At 43.2% G+C, this 17,943-nt stretch overlaps 1 long non-coding RNA gene across 3 annotated transcripts in view; it reads right to left on the reverse strand.

Annotated features, from left to right (window-relative positions):
- LOC147366866 (uncharacterized) overlaps positions 1 to 17,943 on the reverse strand; it is a 41,814-nt gene that overhangs the window by 11,997 nt on the left and 11,874 nt on the right. Inside the window, exon 3 of one of the 3 annotated variants that reach the window (XR_015169513.1) lies at positions 965 to 3,012. The exons of 1 other annotated variant lie outside the window; for it this stretch is intronic. This is a non-coding gene — a long non-coding RNA (uncharacterized LOC147366866). The remainder of the gene's footprint in view (positions 1 to 964; positions 3,013 to 17,943) is intronic. One more of the 3 variants, XR_015169515.1, reaches the window with a different exon arrangement.

The raw sequence follows: 17,943 nt of genomic DNA on the forward strand, positions 1-17,943 counted from the left end.
GAGGGATCACCACAGTTAAAGCTCTTATCTACTCTCCTTTGACACCCTATGAGCACTATAGGCTTTTTTCCTGAACAACTAAACAAATAAACCATTTAAGATAGATTTTCCTAACCACCTCTTCACTCCCTATCCATGTTCCACTGAGCCACTAGAGTTAACTTTGTCATACTTATATTTGATCATTTCACTTCCTAATTTAACGTACCTTCTAATGTCTGCCAATTGCCTAGGAGAGTACTCCAAGTACTTTAACCTGATACAACAGGGGCTCTGCCCTTCTTTCCCAGTGCTCCCTACGGCCTGCTCTGAACTCTTTATTCATTTGATCCTCCCTACTTTGCTCATAGTGTCCTGTCTACCCACAACACTTAGGCCCTACTTCTTACAGCACCTCTTGTATGAGCCTATCCCTGCTGTTAACCACTACACAATGAAGAGAAGGCATTCATTGGTCCAGCTTGGCTTAGCTAGCTATGGCTAGGGGAACAAAGCTACTTTATATACGTGCAGCCAGGGGAGGGGACCGCCCCAAGTTGTCTGCTACATTTCCTATGTTGCTGTGAGAACACAGAGAAGACAGGCGTCCCGACGTGATTGGGTGTGGCAGACAGGACCCAGGCATCCCAGAGATCCATCTGCCAACTGGGAGAGGCTGAGGCAGGGGAATCACTTATTACATTGGCTAGCTAACATGGTTTTCATTCACAATCTACAGAGACAAAGTTCTTTACTAGTTCTTTCTGGTTCTTGGTAATTCAACCTTAAATTACCATCTGGACCTTAAAGGAAGGAACACAGGGTGAAAGAGGGGAATGGGGACAAGGCAACATCAGAGAGAAGCGGGTCACAGAAATCAACCTGCTTCTCGTGACATTGATCTTTTCTCCTCCTTTCTTCACTGGACTCATCATTAAAACGGAGGTGAGGTCAGAGTAGATTAGAACATTGTGAATGTCCTTACCGGCGGAGTCTTTTCCTCAGAAGAGGTTTTAGTGGCACACCAGGAGCACATCTGGGAGACACGGACTGGCTGGTGTGCCGTGTGGCCCTTCCTCAGGGGCCTAGGGATCATCAGGGCTGGAGCAAACTGGGAAGCCCTGGAAAAGACCAGTATCAGATGGGTCTGAGCACCAAAGAGGACTGAATCTCAGGCTGGTCAGAAGGAGGGGTGACGAGGGAGGGTGCAGCGGGGGTTTCAGGCCAAGCCCTGGGGGAGTTTTCTGTATCCACTCTTCATCAAGGAATTCTAACAGCAGTTTTTCTTTCACCTTTGCAGGTCCCTGACTTGAGAGGAGAAAATGGCTGTATCATTTGTGGCCTGCAAGTGTTGTGTCTGGTTCCTGTGGTTTGTTTTCCTGCTTTGAAAGCGAAACCATGCGCGGCTCCAAGATGGAAAGCAGACCAGGATTTGTCAGCGCGGCCATTCGTCATGTCCCCCAGAGGGGGCTGTGAACTCCTGCAGCCTTGAGCTCTGCCAGCTCGCAGACCACCCACCTTGCAGCGCTCCGAAGGCCACCAGGCAGCGTGGGCATGGGGCTCTTCTACCCAGCTGGTCTGAGGCCTCAGCCAGCTCCCACCCACCCTTGGGGATGCAGGCCTGAAATTAACCAATGATGGACTTTGGACCCAGCAGTCCAGGTCCCTCGCAGGGCGATTCTGAAGTGGGCCCAGGGTCAACTTGCAAAAACGTCCAGCATGGACAGAGCCGCTCAGATCTGCTTCACAGCAGAGCCGGGGAGGAAATCACTTTACTGCTCTGTGAAAAGTCATTTGGCTATGTTTAAGTTGAACTCTTTTGTTTTTTATTGTTCTGCAGAAAGCTAGTTGTAAAATGCTCTGATGTACAGCAAACAGCAAATGTCTACACCTGTCTGGTTGGGGGAGGGTAGGGGGACTAGGGAGGCACTTGGAGGCATCGCTGTAAGAAGAAGTTTCTAATGCAGCTGTCCCAGCTAGGTCACTGATGATCAGCAAGTCCATCAGACCCACCTGGGAACTTAGGAAAGACGCCCTGGTCTGTAGCAGTCCACTCAAATCTTTGGGGCTGGCAGCCTGGAATCCGTATCTATAACAAGTCTCCCTGGTGAATGTTCTGAACTAATTTAAGAACCAGAGCATGGGTCCATGTTGATTGTACAACTCCATATCTGGGGAACATTTCTATGTGTGAGCCCAGGAGGATGCTCTGGTCTCCAGGGAATCAGAGGCAGCTGGGGCTTTTCCCAGAGCTGATCAGTAGGGCCAAAAAGGAGGATCTTATTTGCTTTGCCAGGCTGTGTCAAGTCTGGAGCAAATGAGCATAGCACTGAAGCCTTCTGAATCCATAGAAGTCTGGTATAAATATGCCAGCTCGACCTGGAACAAGAGCATATGGCAGAATGGGAGTTGACTGTATCTGGGCTCAAGGAGGAGCAGGCTGAGCCCAGAGCCTGCATTTTAAGACTTGGTTCACTCTTGTGTTTGTGTTCATTTTTTGGAGGACTGTCTCACTGTAATTTTAATAAAGGCAAACCTGGAATAGAAAAACATGGAAGCATGTGCTTTCTTACTTTCTCTCATTTAAACCTATTGGACATCTCATCTCATTTGCTGTGGGAGTATGCATCCAAGACCCTGTACCGGCACCCAGGGTTAGACTCCAGGCACTCAGCATCCATCAACAGTGTGGACGGGACTCCCCTTGCAACTGCAGGGACACCAAGCCCCCAGTTTATCCTGACCTTTCAGGGTTTCCCAGAAAGTGCTAAAGTAATCTGCAGTCTCCAGGCTCCTTCCCACTGACCCCAGCCCAAGAACGCACTCAGAAGAGGACTGGGCTCCGGGGATGGGCTCGGTTTCCACCCGTCCTAGACCATGCAGTGCTTTGTCAGCCCCCACACTGGAACGGCGACTCCTGAGTCAGGTTTCCTGACTTCATGACTTCAGCATGTGTGGCCAAAGGGACCCAGCGGCCATGCTCTCCACAACATCTGGCATGCTCTGTCTCTGGGGCTTCGTCTTGCAAATTTTCTAAGGAAAAAAAAAAATCTAATTGTCTCATTTCTTTCCCATTGGGTATCAGGGTGAGTTTTGGTGGGAGGAAGGTATGCTGGGGGAAGAAAAACGGCTGTTACTTCTTCTCATGCATTATCTGTCTTTGAAATCCAGTGATGAAAATGTCTGTGGGAGGGAGGAGGGGCTTTGGCAGGAGAACACATTCCAAGACCTGCTGGCCTGGGCTGTCGGCTATCGTATGTTCTCCACAAATGATTTATATTAGCACAGTCAGTGTTCCTGAGGTGGGGGGATGACCATCCCTGGCCATGACCAGGTTTCCTTGGAAAAACAAAGAGAAGGAAGAGCTAATGGTACAACTGGTGTGAGGAGAGAAAGAGGAATTAGAGAAAAAGCACATAATGAAATAGGGATTTAAAAAAAAGAAATAGCTGGAGGGGAAGAGCTAGGAGAAGATTTTCTACTTTACAAGAATTATTTCTATATTCCTGATCATCCTCTTTTACTTGTAAAAGAAAGGTGTTTTTCTTCATTGTGTTAATACTCCAGAAGTACTTCACTGTATCAGACATTTGAGAACTGTTGATTTAGGAGTTTCTCTTTATGGTAGAGTAGATAAACTCTTAGCCAATATTTGAAATTCATTCAGATTTAGTAAAGATTCAGGGAGGTGGTGGTGGTTTAGCCACTAAGCCATGTCCGACTCTTTTGTGAGCCCATGTACTGTAGCCCACCAGGCTCCTCTGTCCGTGGGATTCTCCAGGCAAGAATACTGGAGTGGGTTGCCATTTCCTTCTCCAGGGGATCTTCCGAACCCAGGGATCTAACCTAGGTGTCCTGCATTGGCAGGCAGATTCTTTACCAACTGAGCCACTAGGAAAGCCCCAATTGTAATGATTCAAATGAAAGTTTTTAAAATTACTGTCACTGGTTAGTGAAGTTGTTTACTTTGTGGACAGAGACAAAGGTTAAAATGAGGCTATCATTGGTTTTCTTCTTTCTTCTTTTTTATTTCCCTACTTTTTTGCTAAAAGAACAATTTTTAAGAGGATAAAGGCTACCAAATTCATTCATATTTGTGATCATCATGGAGCCTCGGACTTGCACATTCTCATATAGTAACTGTTTTTCACGTGGTAAGGACTGAAAAAATGGTCTTTAAAATGGATACAGGCAATGCCCTTGGTTGTCAGCTGATAACTCAGCATCGGCGCCACCTCCTGCTACACTCTCCTCTGCGTCGCAGGGCGGGGGAGAGCCTGGAAACACATTTCTTAGACGTCTTCCCCTCTGTGGTTGTGGCTTAGGGTCTCTTCTCAGAGGCCCTTGCACAAAGTTTGGAAGCCAGAGTTTTCCAGAAAGATTTCCAGGCAGACACATCAGCACATACGGGGGTTTCCAGGAGAGCTCTGGAGAATCACCTGCTCCTGGAGACTTGAAGTTCACAGTGACTTCTGGGGAAACTTTCCAGAGTGACCCACTCCAAGTGCTGCCAGCAGCTGAGATCAGCACTGGGAGTTTCCCTGACCTTAGCTCCCCAGCCCTTGAACAGTTTTGCTTGCCTCTAATTCTCTGAACTGAAGTCATTACTGCTTATAATACTTAGACTGGCTTTTTTTTTTTTTTTTTTTTGACCACTCTGCAAGGAATACAGTGTCTTAGTTCCCCAAGCCCTGCTGCATTGGAAGCAGAGACTCCTAACCACTGAGCCTCCAGGGAATTCCCTAGAGTAGCTTCTATCTCTCTGAACAAGCTCTGAAAAATGCAGCAAGCCATTGGGATAGGATGAAATCACTTTGGGAGGGAGTGTAGATCAAGAAGAGGACAAAGAAGCACATAAGCTATGTCCTTCCTTCCTCTGCCTTGCGCTGACAGGCTGCCTTCCAGCTCAGCGGGCTCGTTCCCAGTCTCAAAGACCCCTTCTGATGCTCATCAGAGTTAAGAAAAAATGGTTCCCAGCCTCCAAAAATATTCCTTCCCCATTTTAAAGAAACAGGCTTTACTTTAAGTATCCTGTTATACAGATTGCAGATGTTAATAGCACAACTTCTAGAACATATTGATTCAGGTTTAAAAGGAACCACCTGTGTCCAACATTAACTCAATGGAATAGTCTGTAAGAGCAGAGTAACTGGAGAGAAAAACAATGTTTCGGTCTCTTTAGTTTATCACTAGTTTCAGCAAAATCAACTGTTTGCTTCAGAATACAGTCTCTGTAAACCAGAAAACTGAGATCACTAAAGGGAGGCGCTGAGCACTGCCAGCATAAATGGACACTCAAAAAATTCACTGAATGAGTTTTTGAAATCACAGAGAGAACTCCAGGAGATGTGACAATCAGAACAAAAACAGTAGAAAGAGCACTAAAAATTTTAAACTCTTCCATGGAGGAGCTAACAACTCAAATCCTTTCAAAACCTGAAATCAACACAATATTGTAAAGCAATTAGCCTTCAAATAAAAATAAATAATAAAGTGTGAAAGTGTTAGTCATTCAGACATGTCCAGCTCTTTATGACCCCATGTACTGTAGCAAACCAAGCTCTTCAGTCCATAGAATTTTCCAGGCAAGAATACTAGAGTGTGTTGCCATTAAAATAAATAAATTTGATTATTAAAAAACCCTGAAGCTAAAGAGGTTCTATCCCCAGGGAATCTGAATTCTGGATCTCTAAGAAAGAAAGGAATGTGAAGCTCTATCTTTCTAGAACCACCTCTAAGAAGTACTTAACACAGAAATTATTTAACTGGCACACCAGCCAGAGCACCCAAATAAACAGCTCTATTTTCCAACTAAGGAAATTATTTAAAATCTCCTTGGGATATCTCAGAAAATTAATGTCAAAAACAACACAGGTGGCTCTTACCTTCTGAGATGGTGCATACACACACACACACACACACACACACACACATACACACACACACAAGAACAACACAGACAATAATTTGGAATGACCTCAGAGTACTGTTTCAACCTTTGCTTCTTCCTGTGGCAAAACCGTGCTGGAATTTAGAAGCTCTGAGTTTGAATCTCAGGACTGGCCAGTTTTTAACTGAGTGGCCCTGGGAAAAACCACTTTGCTCTGATTTGATTTTCTTCAACTATAAAACAGTGATGATGGCATGTATGCATGTACCTTTTAGACCTCCATGATTACTGTGAGGATAAAACGATGAGTGTGAAATGTCTTAGAAAACAGAAATATTCTCAGCGTACAACCCATAAGTAAAATCTTGTATTCTTGTTTATGGTAATACTATTCAATTGCTCAGATTTTAAGCTAAAACTCTTTTAATGACAAAACCCGTGATAACTGATTCCTAAGGCATAGGAGTAGATAGTGGTTTTATTCTACTAACAAACAGCAAATCTGCAACCACACAGCACTGCCATTATACACACGTACTTACAAATAGGGAAGTCCAGAGCAAAGTTGTTATGGCAACAGCTGGACTGTGAGTATGAGATTGGAGTGGACCGTGTCCTCACTAATAAATGTCAGCTTGATTGGAATTACTTACTAAAGTAGAGCTTAGACAAAGCCAAAAAGGAAAACCAAAGCTTTCTTGATAAAAGGGAATCCCAAAGCATAAATAAAAGATTCCACCTGAGAAGAATGATTTATTATCTCTCACTCAAGAAAAGGACGCTCAGTCCATTCTATATGACCACATCTCTTAAGTTGTTTGCTACTGGTTTATAAAAAGCTCAGGCATGTGTGTCCATAAGGAGACATACAAAAGCACGTGCATGCACACACACACACACACACACACACTACACAAATATATAAGTTCAACTAAAAGAAAAACTAGAGGTTATTGGTTACTTGAAATGAAACTAAGTGTATCTTTGCCCTAAAAAAGCAAATTATCCCACCTTTAGGTCAGAAACACTAATAAAAGTTTACATCAGCCAAACAGAGTTTGGTATTCAGCAAACCTGAGACATTAAAGTGAGGCTGTCACAAAAGAAAAGAGACTGAACGTCTGAAACTTAAAAACCCATCATACCTAGCATGAAGACGTGAGTGAATTTATTCTGCCTCAAACCAACTTGGACCGTATATAATTCACTTCCTTATAAGCTATTTGATTAGAAACGCTAGAAATAATCATGTTACCACATAAAATCCTTTTTTCTCCAAGCTCTCCAAGCTACCAGAGATATGACACACTGGAAAGAGTATGTACATTTTTGTTAGGAAGATACCAAGTGCCTTTCCTAAGAGCAGGCATCTTGAAATGGACAGTCACAATGAACTTTTTCTTTTTTTTAAGTCATGCATGAACTAAATGTCTCCCTTCTTCAACATAATTTATACAGCTTTATAAAATGAACATCAGATTTTTAAAGGTTTTTAAGGTTCTTATACTTATGTTTCATTTATAAGGCACGATCAGACATGATCATCACCACCCTATACATGCTACACACTAAATCGCTTCAGTCGTGTCCAGCTCTTTGTGAACCTATGGCCTGTAGCCCACCAGGCTCCTCTATCCATGGGATTCTCTAGGCAAGAATACTGGAGTGGGTTGCCATGGCCCCCTCCAGGGGATCTTCCTGACCCAGGGATCAAACCTGTGTCGCTTATGTTTCCTGCACTGGTAGACAGGTTCTTTACCACTAGCACCACTTGGGAAGCTTAGAATAATTGGGATAAGCCACTGGATCAATGGAGACGTTTGAGGGTTCAGTAAGCATCTCTGTCATGTTAAAAAAGCTAATCCATAAGAAACAAATATTTCAATTGCACTATACAAACAAAGCTGAAAGCTGGGTTTCCCCTGGATGCAAGCCCATCTCAGGAATTCTACCAAACCTGCAAGAACATAAGACTCCCATTTCCCTAAGATCCTGCAATAATTTGAACATGTTTGACTAGAACGGCTATAAACAATGAAAGAAGAAGGTATTACCCCACATATCAGTAAGGCAGGGCACATCATGGCCCAGATGCTAAACCTCTGAAGTTCCCTTAGTCTGTTCTTCTGGCACTTGTTGGCTTTGTCTTCAAGCTGACTTCCTTCATGATTACAAGTTAGCTCTCAGCAGCACAGAGGGTTACATTTTTCCTTATTCATGTTCAGTGAACAAAAGACAAAAACTCTCCCTTAACTGTGAACTAAAAATTCTTCCCTTCAGTCTTATTTGGTCAGCATAAGTCCCAGGGCTACCCAATGGACCAGTAGTTGCCAGGGAACCATCAGGTATGAACTGTCCTATCCCTGGCTCCAGGGGTAATGACCAGCAAAGGAGAAGGGATGGTAAGGACTGGCTTAGACCAATCAAGACCCATCCCTGAAATGAAAGACTGAAGAAACCTCCTTTAAGTTACAAGGCTGAGTTGGGTACAGAGTACCCAGCCAAGGGTATTCTTCTCAAATACTAAGAAGAAAATAAGGATTTTGTTAGGAAAAAAGAAAGAGAATGGATGTTAGTAAACAATTGACAATGTCCACCTTAGAACCCAATGAGCTTACCTTACCAGAAGTGGTAAGAATTTGACCCCTGATGGTGTGGCTGGAATTTATGTGGAACAGTGGCCCACTGTCAGTAAGAAGGGGTATTTCTAATTAAAAACCCATGTGCTTCCACCTAGCCTCAGAAAAACAGATTCTGCATTCCTTAAGAGAGAGGGCTGCAAAGAAACTTAAATACAGTGATGAAACTTTATCAGAGCCTAGTATAAGAGCCATAAAATCAGTAGAAACAAAGACATTCCCCATATCAGAACAGAAATAGCAGCTACTGGTTTAGGATAGCAAGCAGCAGAATGGATAAGCGGAGCAAAGTAGCAGGAGAAAAGCCCAAAGAAGACAAAAGCCACCTACCATGAAAAAGAAGGAGGCTGGTATGGCTTTGGGAATCAGTGTCTTTTAGATAAGGGCTTGAAGCTGAAAATGTGAAGGTAATTCCAGAGTGCTTGGTGAACTACTAAGAATACTGCTAAGAATATTCTTTTCTCTCTCGAGGTGGAAAATAATGTTTCTTATAAAAGAGGATCTTCCAAGAACTCCCCAAAGGTGAGCAGACTGGATTTCCAGATTGGACTGCCTGACCATAGGAAGGTTACAGAATAGTGCTCATCTTGGGCAGATCAAATCTAGAACAAGGCATGGCTTCTTCATCTAAACATGCTTCAATATTTCTATTTTAAAGCTTACTACTGCTAAGTCACTTCAGTCGTGTCCGACTCTGTGCGACCCCATAGACGGCAGCCCACCAGACTCCCCCGTCCCTGGGATTCTCCAGGCAAGAACACTGGAGTGGGTTGCCATTTCCTTCTCCAATGCATGAAAGTGAAAAGTGATAGTGAAGTTGTGTCTGATTCTTAGCGACCCCATGGACTGCAGCCTACCAGGCTCCTCTGCCCATAGGATTTTTCAGGCAAGAGTACTGGAGTGGGGTGCCATTGCTTTCTCCAATTTTAAAGCTTAGGGAGCTTAAAAAAATCAAAGAAAATTACGAGCAAACCAAATTTTTTAAAACTGTAATACAGTAGATACCAACATAAATATATACACACATACACACACATTTGCCTGAAATTGTCATTTCATTAAGACCAAAGTAACTACTTGGCTATGTCATCTTGAATTAGGTAGAAAGGATAGAATGTTTCAGAAGACTAGCAGCCCATAACATATTCCAATAAAGAAATCTACTATAAAATCATAAGTGGCCATGAATTATAGAATCAAGATTCAAATAATTTTGACAGTGCAAATGTTGGGGAAAAAAAAATCAGGGACAAATGCAAAGTCCATTACTTTGGTTGAAAGAATCAACTGTACAGACAGCATAATACCAGCTTAAGAGCTATGAGTTTTGACCAGGTCTGTCAGTTGACCATGATTTAATATGTGATCATTAGGGTAATGCAACTACTAAAAAATCAATATAATATTTAGATCATGGCAAGTGATAACTTTACCATTTTCCAACTGGATCAGACCACATTTGGGATCCTGGATAACTGAGGTAAATGAATGACAATGTTGACAAAGTCGGGGCTATTCAGAGAAGGCAAGGGGGAAAGCTTGGGAAACTGTATCATAAATGTAGCAGAAAAGGCGTCATTTAGAGTTGGAAATAAAGTTGTTCTGTTACTCTAGAGAGCAAAGACCAAGACAGCAGATTTGGGATCTCTGCACAAACAAGTGGACACCGTTAAATGTCCTGTCTCACAAGCTCTGGAGCCAGCCAGCCTGGGTTCATACCTGGTTCTGCCACATACTGACTCTAACCCTAAGCAGGTTGCTAAAACACCTGGTTGCCTCAGTTTCCTCATCAGAAAAATGAGGATACTAGGAGTCCCAACCTCAGAGAATTCTGTTGAGGAATCAGTTCATTTCAGTTCAGTCACTCAGTCGTGTCCGACTCTTTGCGACACCATGAATCGCAGCACGCCAGGCCTCCCTGTCCATCACCAACTCCCGGAGTTCACTCAGACTCACGTCCATCGAGTCAGTGATGCCATCCAGCCATCTCATCCTCTGTCGTCCCCTTCTCCTTCTGCCCCCAATCCCTCCCAGCATCAGAGTCTTTTCCAATGAGTCAACTCTTCGCATGGCCAAAGTACTGGAGTTTCAGCTTTAGCATCATTCCTTCCAAAGAAATCCCAAGGCTGATCTCCTTCAGAATGGACTGGTTGGATCTCCTTGCAGTCCAAGGGACTCTCAAGAGTCTTCTCCAACACCAGGGTTCAAAAGCATCAATTCTTCAGCGTTCAGCTTTCTTTATAGTTCAACTCTCACATCCATACATGACCACTGGAAAAACCATAGCCTTGACGAGACGGACCTTTGTTGGCAAAGTAATGTCTCTGCTTTTGAATATGCTGTCTAGGTTGGTCATAACTTTCCTTCCAAGAAGTAAGCGTCTTTTAATTTCATGGCTGCAGTCACCATCTGCAGTGATTTTGGAGCCCCAAAAAATAAAGTCTAACACTGCTTCCCCATCTATTTCCCATGAAGTGATAGACCAGATGCCATGATCTTAGTTTTCTAAATGTTGAGCTTTAAGCCAACTTATAAGTAAAGTACTTAGAACCTTGCCTGGTAAATCCTAAGCACTGTAGACATCTTTGCTATCAATACAAAGAACTAGCTTTTTCACAAATAGAAATTCTACATGTATTGGTTTGCTAAGGCTACTCTAAAAAAATACCACAAACTGGGTGACCTGAACCACAGAAATTCATTGTCTTACAGTTCTGGAGGCTACAGGTCTGAATCAAGGTGTTGGCAAGGTTGACTCCTTCTGACGGCTGTGAGAATCTGTTCCATGCCTCTTTCCTAGCTTCCGGTAGACCAATGGTAATTTTTGGTGTTCCCTGACTTTTAGAAGAATTGCCCTGGCCTCTGCCTTCATCTTCACATGGAGTTCTCCCTGTGTGAATGTCTGATTCTATATTTTCTTTTTCTATGGAGATACCTGTCATACTAAACTAGGGTTCACAGTAATGACTTCATTTTAACTTGTTTATCTTTGTGCTGTGCTTATTTGCTCAGTCGTGTCCAACTCTTTGCAACCCCATGGGCTGTATCCCACCCAGGTTTCTCTGTCTGAGGGATTCTCCAGGCAAGAATACTGGAGTGGGTTGCCATTTCCTTCCCCAGGGGATCTTTCCAACTCAGGGATCAAACCCAGGTCTCCTGCACTGCAGGCAGACTCTTTACCGCCTGAGCCACCAGGGAAGCCACACCAGAGATAACTATTAATATTTTGGTTTATTTCTTCCTGGAAACATGTATTTATATAATTAGGATCTTCTACTATATATACCTTAGAAAACTGATTTTTTACTTGTCATTTTTATCACTCCCATATCACTAAGAATGAATCAGGGTTGAACATTAGGGTACAATTTCTGATGATACAACACTGTACCTTATCAGTGCACTGTATGTCAAACACTGATCTATTTATTTAACAAACACATCCCTGAATGGCTACTCTGTGCCAGACACTGTTCTAGGTGCACAAAATAAAGCAGTTACCTGACCCAATTCCTGCCCTCATGGAGTCTGCAGTCCAGTACAGGGATTTAGGCAATATATAATCAACAAGCTAAAGCATGCAGATACAGGTGTTAAGAGTAAAGCGGGAAAGGGAAATAGCAAATACATGTGTGGTGAGGTGCTTCTATTTTAAGTTAGGTGGTCACAGAAGGCTATTTTGGTTATTTGCAATTTATCTCTGTAAAGACCCTATATCCAAACATGGTCACTTCAAGAGATACTGGGTATTAGGACTTTACCATATGAATCTGGAGGGACACAGTTCAAACCATACCTATGTCACTTGTTGTTGTTCAGTCACTCAGTCACGTCCGACTCTTTGCAACCCCATGGACTGCAGCACACCAGGCTTCCCTGTCCTTCACTATCTCCTGGAGTTTGCTCAAACTCATGCTCATCAGGTCTATGATGCCATCCAACCAACTCATCCTCTGTCACCACCTTCTCCTCCTGCCCTCAATCTTTCCCAACATCAGGGTCTTTTCCAACGAGTCAGTTCTTCATATCAGGTGGCCTAAGTATTAGAGCTTCCGCATCAGTCTTTCCAATAAATATTCAGGGTTGATTTCCTTTAGAATTGGTGGGTTTGATCTCCTTGCTGTCCAAGGGACTCTCAAGAGTCTTCTCCAGCACAAAAATTTGAAAGCATCAATTCTTTGGTGCTCAGACTTCTTTATGGTCCCACTCTCACATGTGTACATTACTACCTATGTCACCAGGGAGCTTTAAAAAAAGGTCAGAGGGCCTATGATCAGAGATGCTGCTAGTTTAATCCTCCAATGTAGCTGATTGAGGAAATGTTTTTACAAAATAATTATAGGTCAAATCAGGGCTCACATCATGCAATTTAAGGTGCAATAAAAAGCTTGATTTCTCAACCCAGAGACCTGACTTGGCCTCACAAATTACAGTAGTAAAAGGACTGGGAAATATTATTGTTACTTCCTTTATTCATTTTCCTGTAGAGACAGCAGAGGGAAATAGCACCTTCTGACCCCTTCGAGGCCGCATTCTTGCTTCAGCCTCCTTTTTGCTCGACAAGTTACAAGCACCCAATACAGCAGTGCCTATGGGAGAGTAACAGTCTATCACTTATGGAGCACTGCAGACCTTTTCCATCTTCATGTCGTTTTATCCTCCCAACTATCATCATGGAGACTATGGACATCAAATAGCTTCATACTCATGAGGGAATTGAGAAGTTAGGCTTTTAGTCTGGGGTCATGTAATAAATTAATGGCAGTGCTGTGATTAGGTTTAAGTTTCCTGATAACCTATCAATTATAAGTCAATTAACTGAGCATCTCCTATTTGTTTAGTACTGTATTAAGTGTTGAAGATTGAGACCAAGTATCGGTCAAATCAAACCTTTGAAACTTCCAGCGTTGAATTAGAAGCTACACCTGTCAAGACAACACATATTCCCGCTTACTCTTAACTAAGTCATGACAATAAAACCTCTCAGCACATTATTTTTTTGTCTTGGCACAAATGACATGCAGATCACCCAAAGGACTTCAACCTCCCATTTGAAGCAACATTTGGAAATGCTATACCCCTGCTCCTTTACAGAAATGCTCTCTCAGTTCTTCCTCTGTCTTAGCAAGTTCTGGAGACTGTATCTCTGCTCTCCTTCCCAGAACCATGCTGTGGAGAAAATGGCACTGCCATCTGCATGGGTCACCTTGCCACAGAAAGCAACAGCTTAGACTTTTCCAGGGTTCTAAAACCACCTCCACTTCTTACACCAGCTCAGTGAAGAGCAGAGTGTGCCTCCCCACTGAGTCCCAGGGCAGCCCTGCTGAGTACATCCATGAGATATGCTTCATAACAACCAACCAGAAAAATCTGGGAGGCAATCAGCAAAAAGCTCTTATTTTTTACTCGCACAACTATGAGTTGACAGGGATTTGGCTAGTGATGGAGACTGGGTGTGGCTGGGCTTGGTCCCAACCTGTGGGTTGGGTTTTGAGCTCCCCCACATCTCTCGTCTTCACTGGAAGAGCATTTCCTTGAGCTGTGTCCTTTCCATGGCGAAAGTAGGAGCACAAGATGGCAAGTCCCATCTCACGTGTGTATTTCAAACCCAGGCTCACAATTCATCCGCAAACCTCCCATTGGCCAAGGCAAATCACTTGGCCCACTCTAAAGTCAAAGGGCAGGAAAGTACACCTCACTACCAGAAGTCATGTAAAAGGTATGCAGGTACAACTGCTCCAAGGGAATGACGGGTCAGATCAGTCATTTGCTTGCCCTGATAAGGCAGAGGTCCAGTTCTTCAGAATGCCCATGATGGCTCGCCCCTAGGTACCCACTTTTCCAGCAGTACAGAGTCTTGTCTTTGACCACTGAACTCTCCTGTCGGATCCTTTCCTCCCCAGATTCCATGACACCACCTCAAAAGCAGCTCTTCCCTTCTCATGCTGCTTTATTAAAAGCTTTCTGCCAGGCTGGGAAGTTGAGGAATCCCACCTGCATCTAATAGACGATAATTTACTAATGTAACCCAGCACTGTTTGCTTTTTCCCTCAGTCTGCTGCCTGCCTGGTGCATTGTTGTTGGCCAAGCTCCAAAAATCATAATAGGAAAGGGAAAAAAGAAACTATTTAGAAGATGATTATCCAAATATCCAAGGCATTCTCTAGGTAATGAATCCATATTGAGTGAGACTAGCATTTGGAACACTAACGTAAGGGGAAGAGAAAATGAACAATTCCCATTAAAGTAAGTAAGTCCTACAAGTCTATCGTTGTAGGACCCACAACATGGAGCCTCCTAGACTTAGTTGTTCACACCTCTCCCATATTTTCAAAGCCATTAACCAGGGTAGACTTGTCAGGGTTTCAACAGTGTAATTGTTTAGCTATAAATTTCCCTGCTGACTGGGGCCTGAGGTTTCCAATAATCACAGGCAATGGCAGAAGTCAAAATAGACAGTGCACGGGGGAAGGAAGAGAATGAAGCAGGAGGATTTATGAGGTGGGAGGGCCTAGGGTGGCGTGGAAAGAGGATGAAGGCTGCTAAAGGTAAGGACACGGAAGAGCAGGGTATGGGCCATAGTGGCTCTAGGTCAGATTGCAAATAAGGTTTCTGCTTTTTCTGACAGCATGAAAACCAGCCTGAGATGCTGGCTCCCTCCCACACAACCAAGCTGGAAGAACCACAGAAAGAAGAAGCAGGACTGGATTTGGAGAGCTAACATAAAACTGTGGGGAAGCCCTTAGTAGACTGAATGTGGGTGGGGCAGCAGGTATGAGCAAAGTGATCAAAGAAGCTCCCAAGTTCTGCCCTTGCCACTACCTTCAGGAGATAATCTCCTGCCTTACTGTGGAAAAGAAGACAATGACATTAGCCAGATGGTCGGTGGGACAAGGGTAAAACCAGAACAGTGCAACACTCTGTGGAGTGACATACTGCTGGGTTGGTCAGCCGGTCTTGAGCTTCACTCCTCTGCTGGTGGCTCAGGCAGTAAAGAATCCTCCTGTGCTGCAGGAGACCTGGGTTCAATTCCTGGGCAGGGAAGATTCCTTAGAGAAGGAAATGGCAACCCTCTCCAGTATTCTTGCCTGGAAATTCCATGGACAGAGGAGCCTGGCGGGCTACCATCCATGATGTCACAATATTTGGACACGATCAAGCAAGTAAACCACCAAACCACTGCCTCCATGCCCCCTCACCTCAAGGTTGGTGGGTCACATCAAAAGCTACGTTCTTCAAATTTGACTTCCATTCACAATGAGAGGACACATTTCATGTGGTGACTCAGTAAACATATAGCCCTGAATAAATGAAATAAAATTTCACAGAAGAATGTGCTTCCTATTGGGATACCCTCCACTTTTTTTCAGCCTATTTTGTTCTATTCCATTCTATTTTTTCTCCCTCTCCGCCCCTTCTCCTTCCTCCTCCATCTGCTTCTCCTCCTCGTTTTCCTCCTTGTTCTTCATGTTCTGTCCTTCTTGTTCTTCCTCCTCTCTCTTCCCTCCTCCTCCCCATACCTACACTGGCTGACTCACTAAACTGTTCATCATCCATTAATGGGTTGCTACCCAGAGTTTGAAAAGCTTATCCACAGTGATCACTTCCTTCCAAGGGTACTTTCTCAGAACATTTAAAAGAGGATTCTGGCCAGAGTTGTGGCCTGTGAAGGGGCAAAAAATTGAGGTAAGATGCTGTAGTTCTGGGGAACTTGGATACTCTGCCTTGGAGCTCATCTCTGACCCTTTCTAGGAGCTCCATCAATCTAGAGCCCCTCCTAGTAACCAGACACCTGTTACTAAAGGGGAAAAAAAGGAGTTTTATAGTAGAATGTTATATTCAGGCAAATTATCATTTAAATCTGGGAGCTCAATAGATATATTCTCAAACATACAAGGCTTTAGCAGGCTTGCTACACAACAAACTATTTAGACAACTCAGGTAAGGAATAAATCCAGGAGATTACTAAAAGAAATATGGAAAATAAAGAAATTCAAATAATTACTATAATTTTTGCTATCTAAAAAATAAACAAATAAAAATAAGTAAGTGTGTTGATAAGAACTCAGAATAAAAGTTTCAAACAATATCAACAAGGGAATGGGAGAAAGGAATGGACAGCAAAAAGAATGAGGATATGTGAACACATTCAACTTGTTCAGGGTAAGATTATACATAGATGATAGATGATCGATAATAGATGATAGGAGGATGGAATAGAGATAGATCTGAGATATTTGTGGGAATACGTAGATTTAAGTATAGGAGAGACAGAGACTCCCAGATTAGCTAAATTTTTTGCATATAATTCAACTATATGTGGTTTGTGAGAAAAATTAAAAGAAAACAAAAAGATGAAAGGATGAAAAAATATTCAGCGAAAATATGAATCAAAGAAAGTCATGGCATCGCTTTCAATATCTGAAAACGGAATTTAAGCCAAAAAAGAGAATATGAAGAACAGGAAAGAAGAACTATATATAACCATCATTGGGATATATGAACTTCACAATATAGATTCAATATGTATAAAGTAACAATGATAAAAATGGGAAAAATAGAAAACAAGGCAACACACTCCCCCCACAAAAAAAACATAAACCAAGTAGTCACATTTATACCTAGAGCAACTGATGATTTCCTACTGTCCTTAAAATAAAGTTCAATATCAGGGCTTGTGAGGCCCTACATGATGTGGTCCCTTTTACCTCTCTAGCTCCATTCTTTTTACCTCACTCTCTTCAATACTTTCTGTACAGGATAAAGACAAGAAGGAAGGAGAAGGGGATGAAGAGGACTAAGACAAAGGCGAGAGTGGCTACTATGCTGTAGGTGCGCTAAATGGTTCTTGAAGTCTGGATGGCAAAGATCAGAAGTCATAGGAGAGATGAGACTGAAGCATCAGGCAGGGACCAGCTCTGCCTAGAGCCAGTAAGCCATGCCAAGGAATCCGGACTTTATCCCACAGCCAGATAACAGGGAGCCTTGTCAGGGTTTTGATCAGGCTTGTGACTCTTGGCCAGTACATAATCCATTTATCGATCTGGATTGCCAAAGGCTACAAGGGTATGAGAAGGGAGAAACTGTTGTGAGCTGGTGATTAAGGCTGAAAGAGGCAGATGATTTAGGCTGATGAAAAAGAAAGGGGAAATCACTGGGGAAAGGAGACAGTGACAAGAAACGAAGTTGGGAATGAGAGTACAGAGTTCAAAGAACAACTAGGAAAGCCCTCTACCTCCAAGAAATGATGAGAGACAAGGAGGAGGGTAGCAAAGACTGGGGCAGTTGAGGCAGACACCAAATTGAGGACGTGAAACCTGACTCAACATGTTAGTGCTTCTCCAAACTTTCTTCCCAATGGCATAGGAAAAGGAACCCCAGAACTCTTGGGTGGTGGCTGGAAGTAGACGTCTACAATCTCAGAACTTCTTTGAA

Source organism: Bos grunniens, chromosome 8 (assembly GCF_055505025.1).
Source record: "Bos grunniens cultivar Pamir isolate PY7600 chromosome 8, Bosgru_T2T1.0, whole genome shotgun sequence".
Lineage (NCBI taxonomy): Eukaryota > Metazoa > Chordata > Mammalia > Artiodactyla > Bovidae > Bos > Bos grunniens.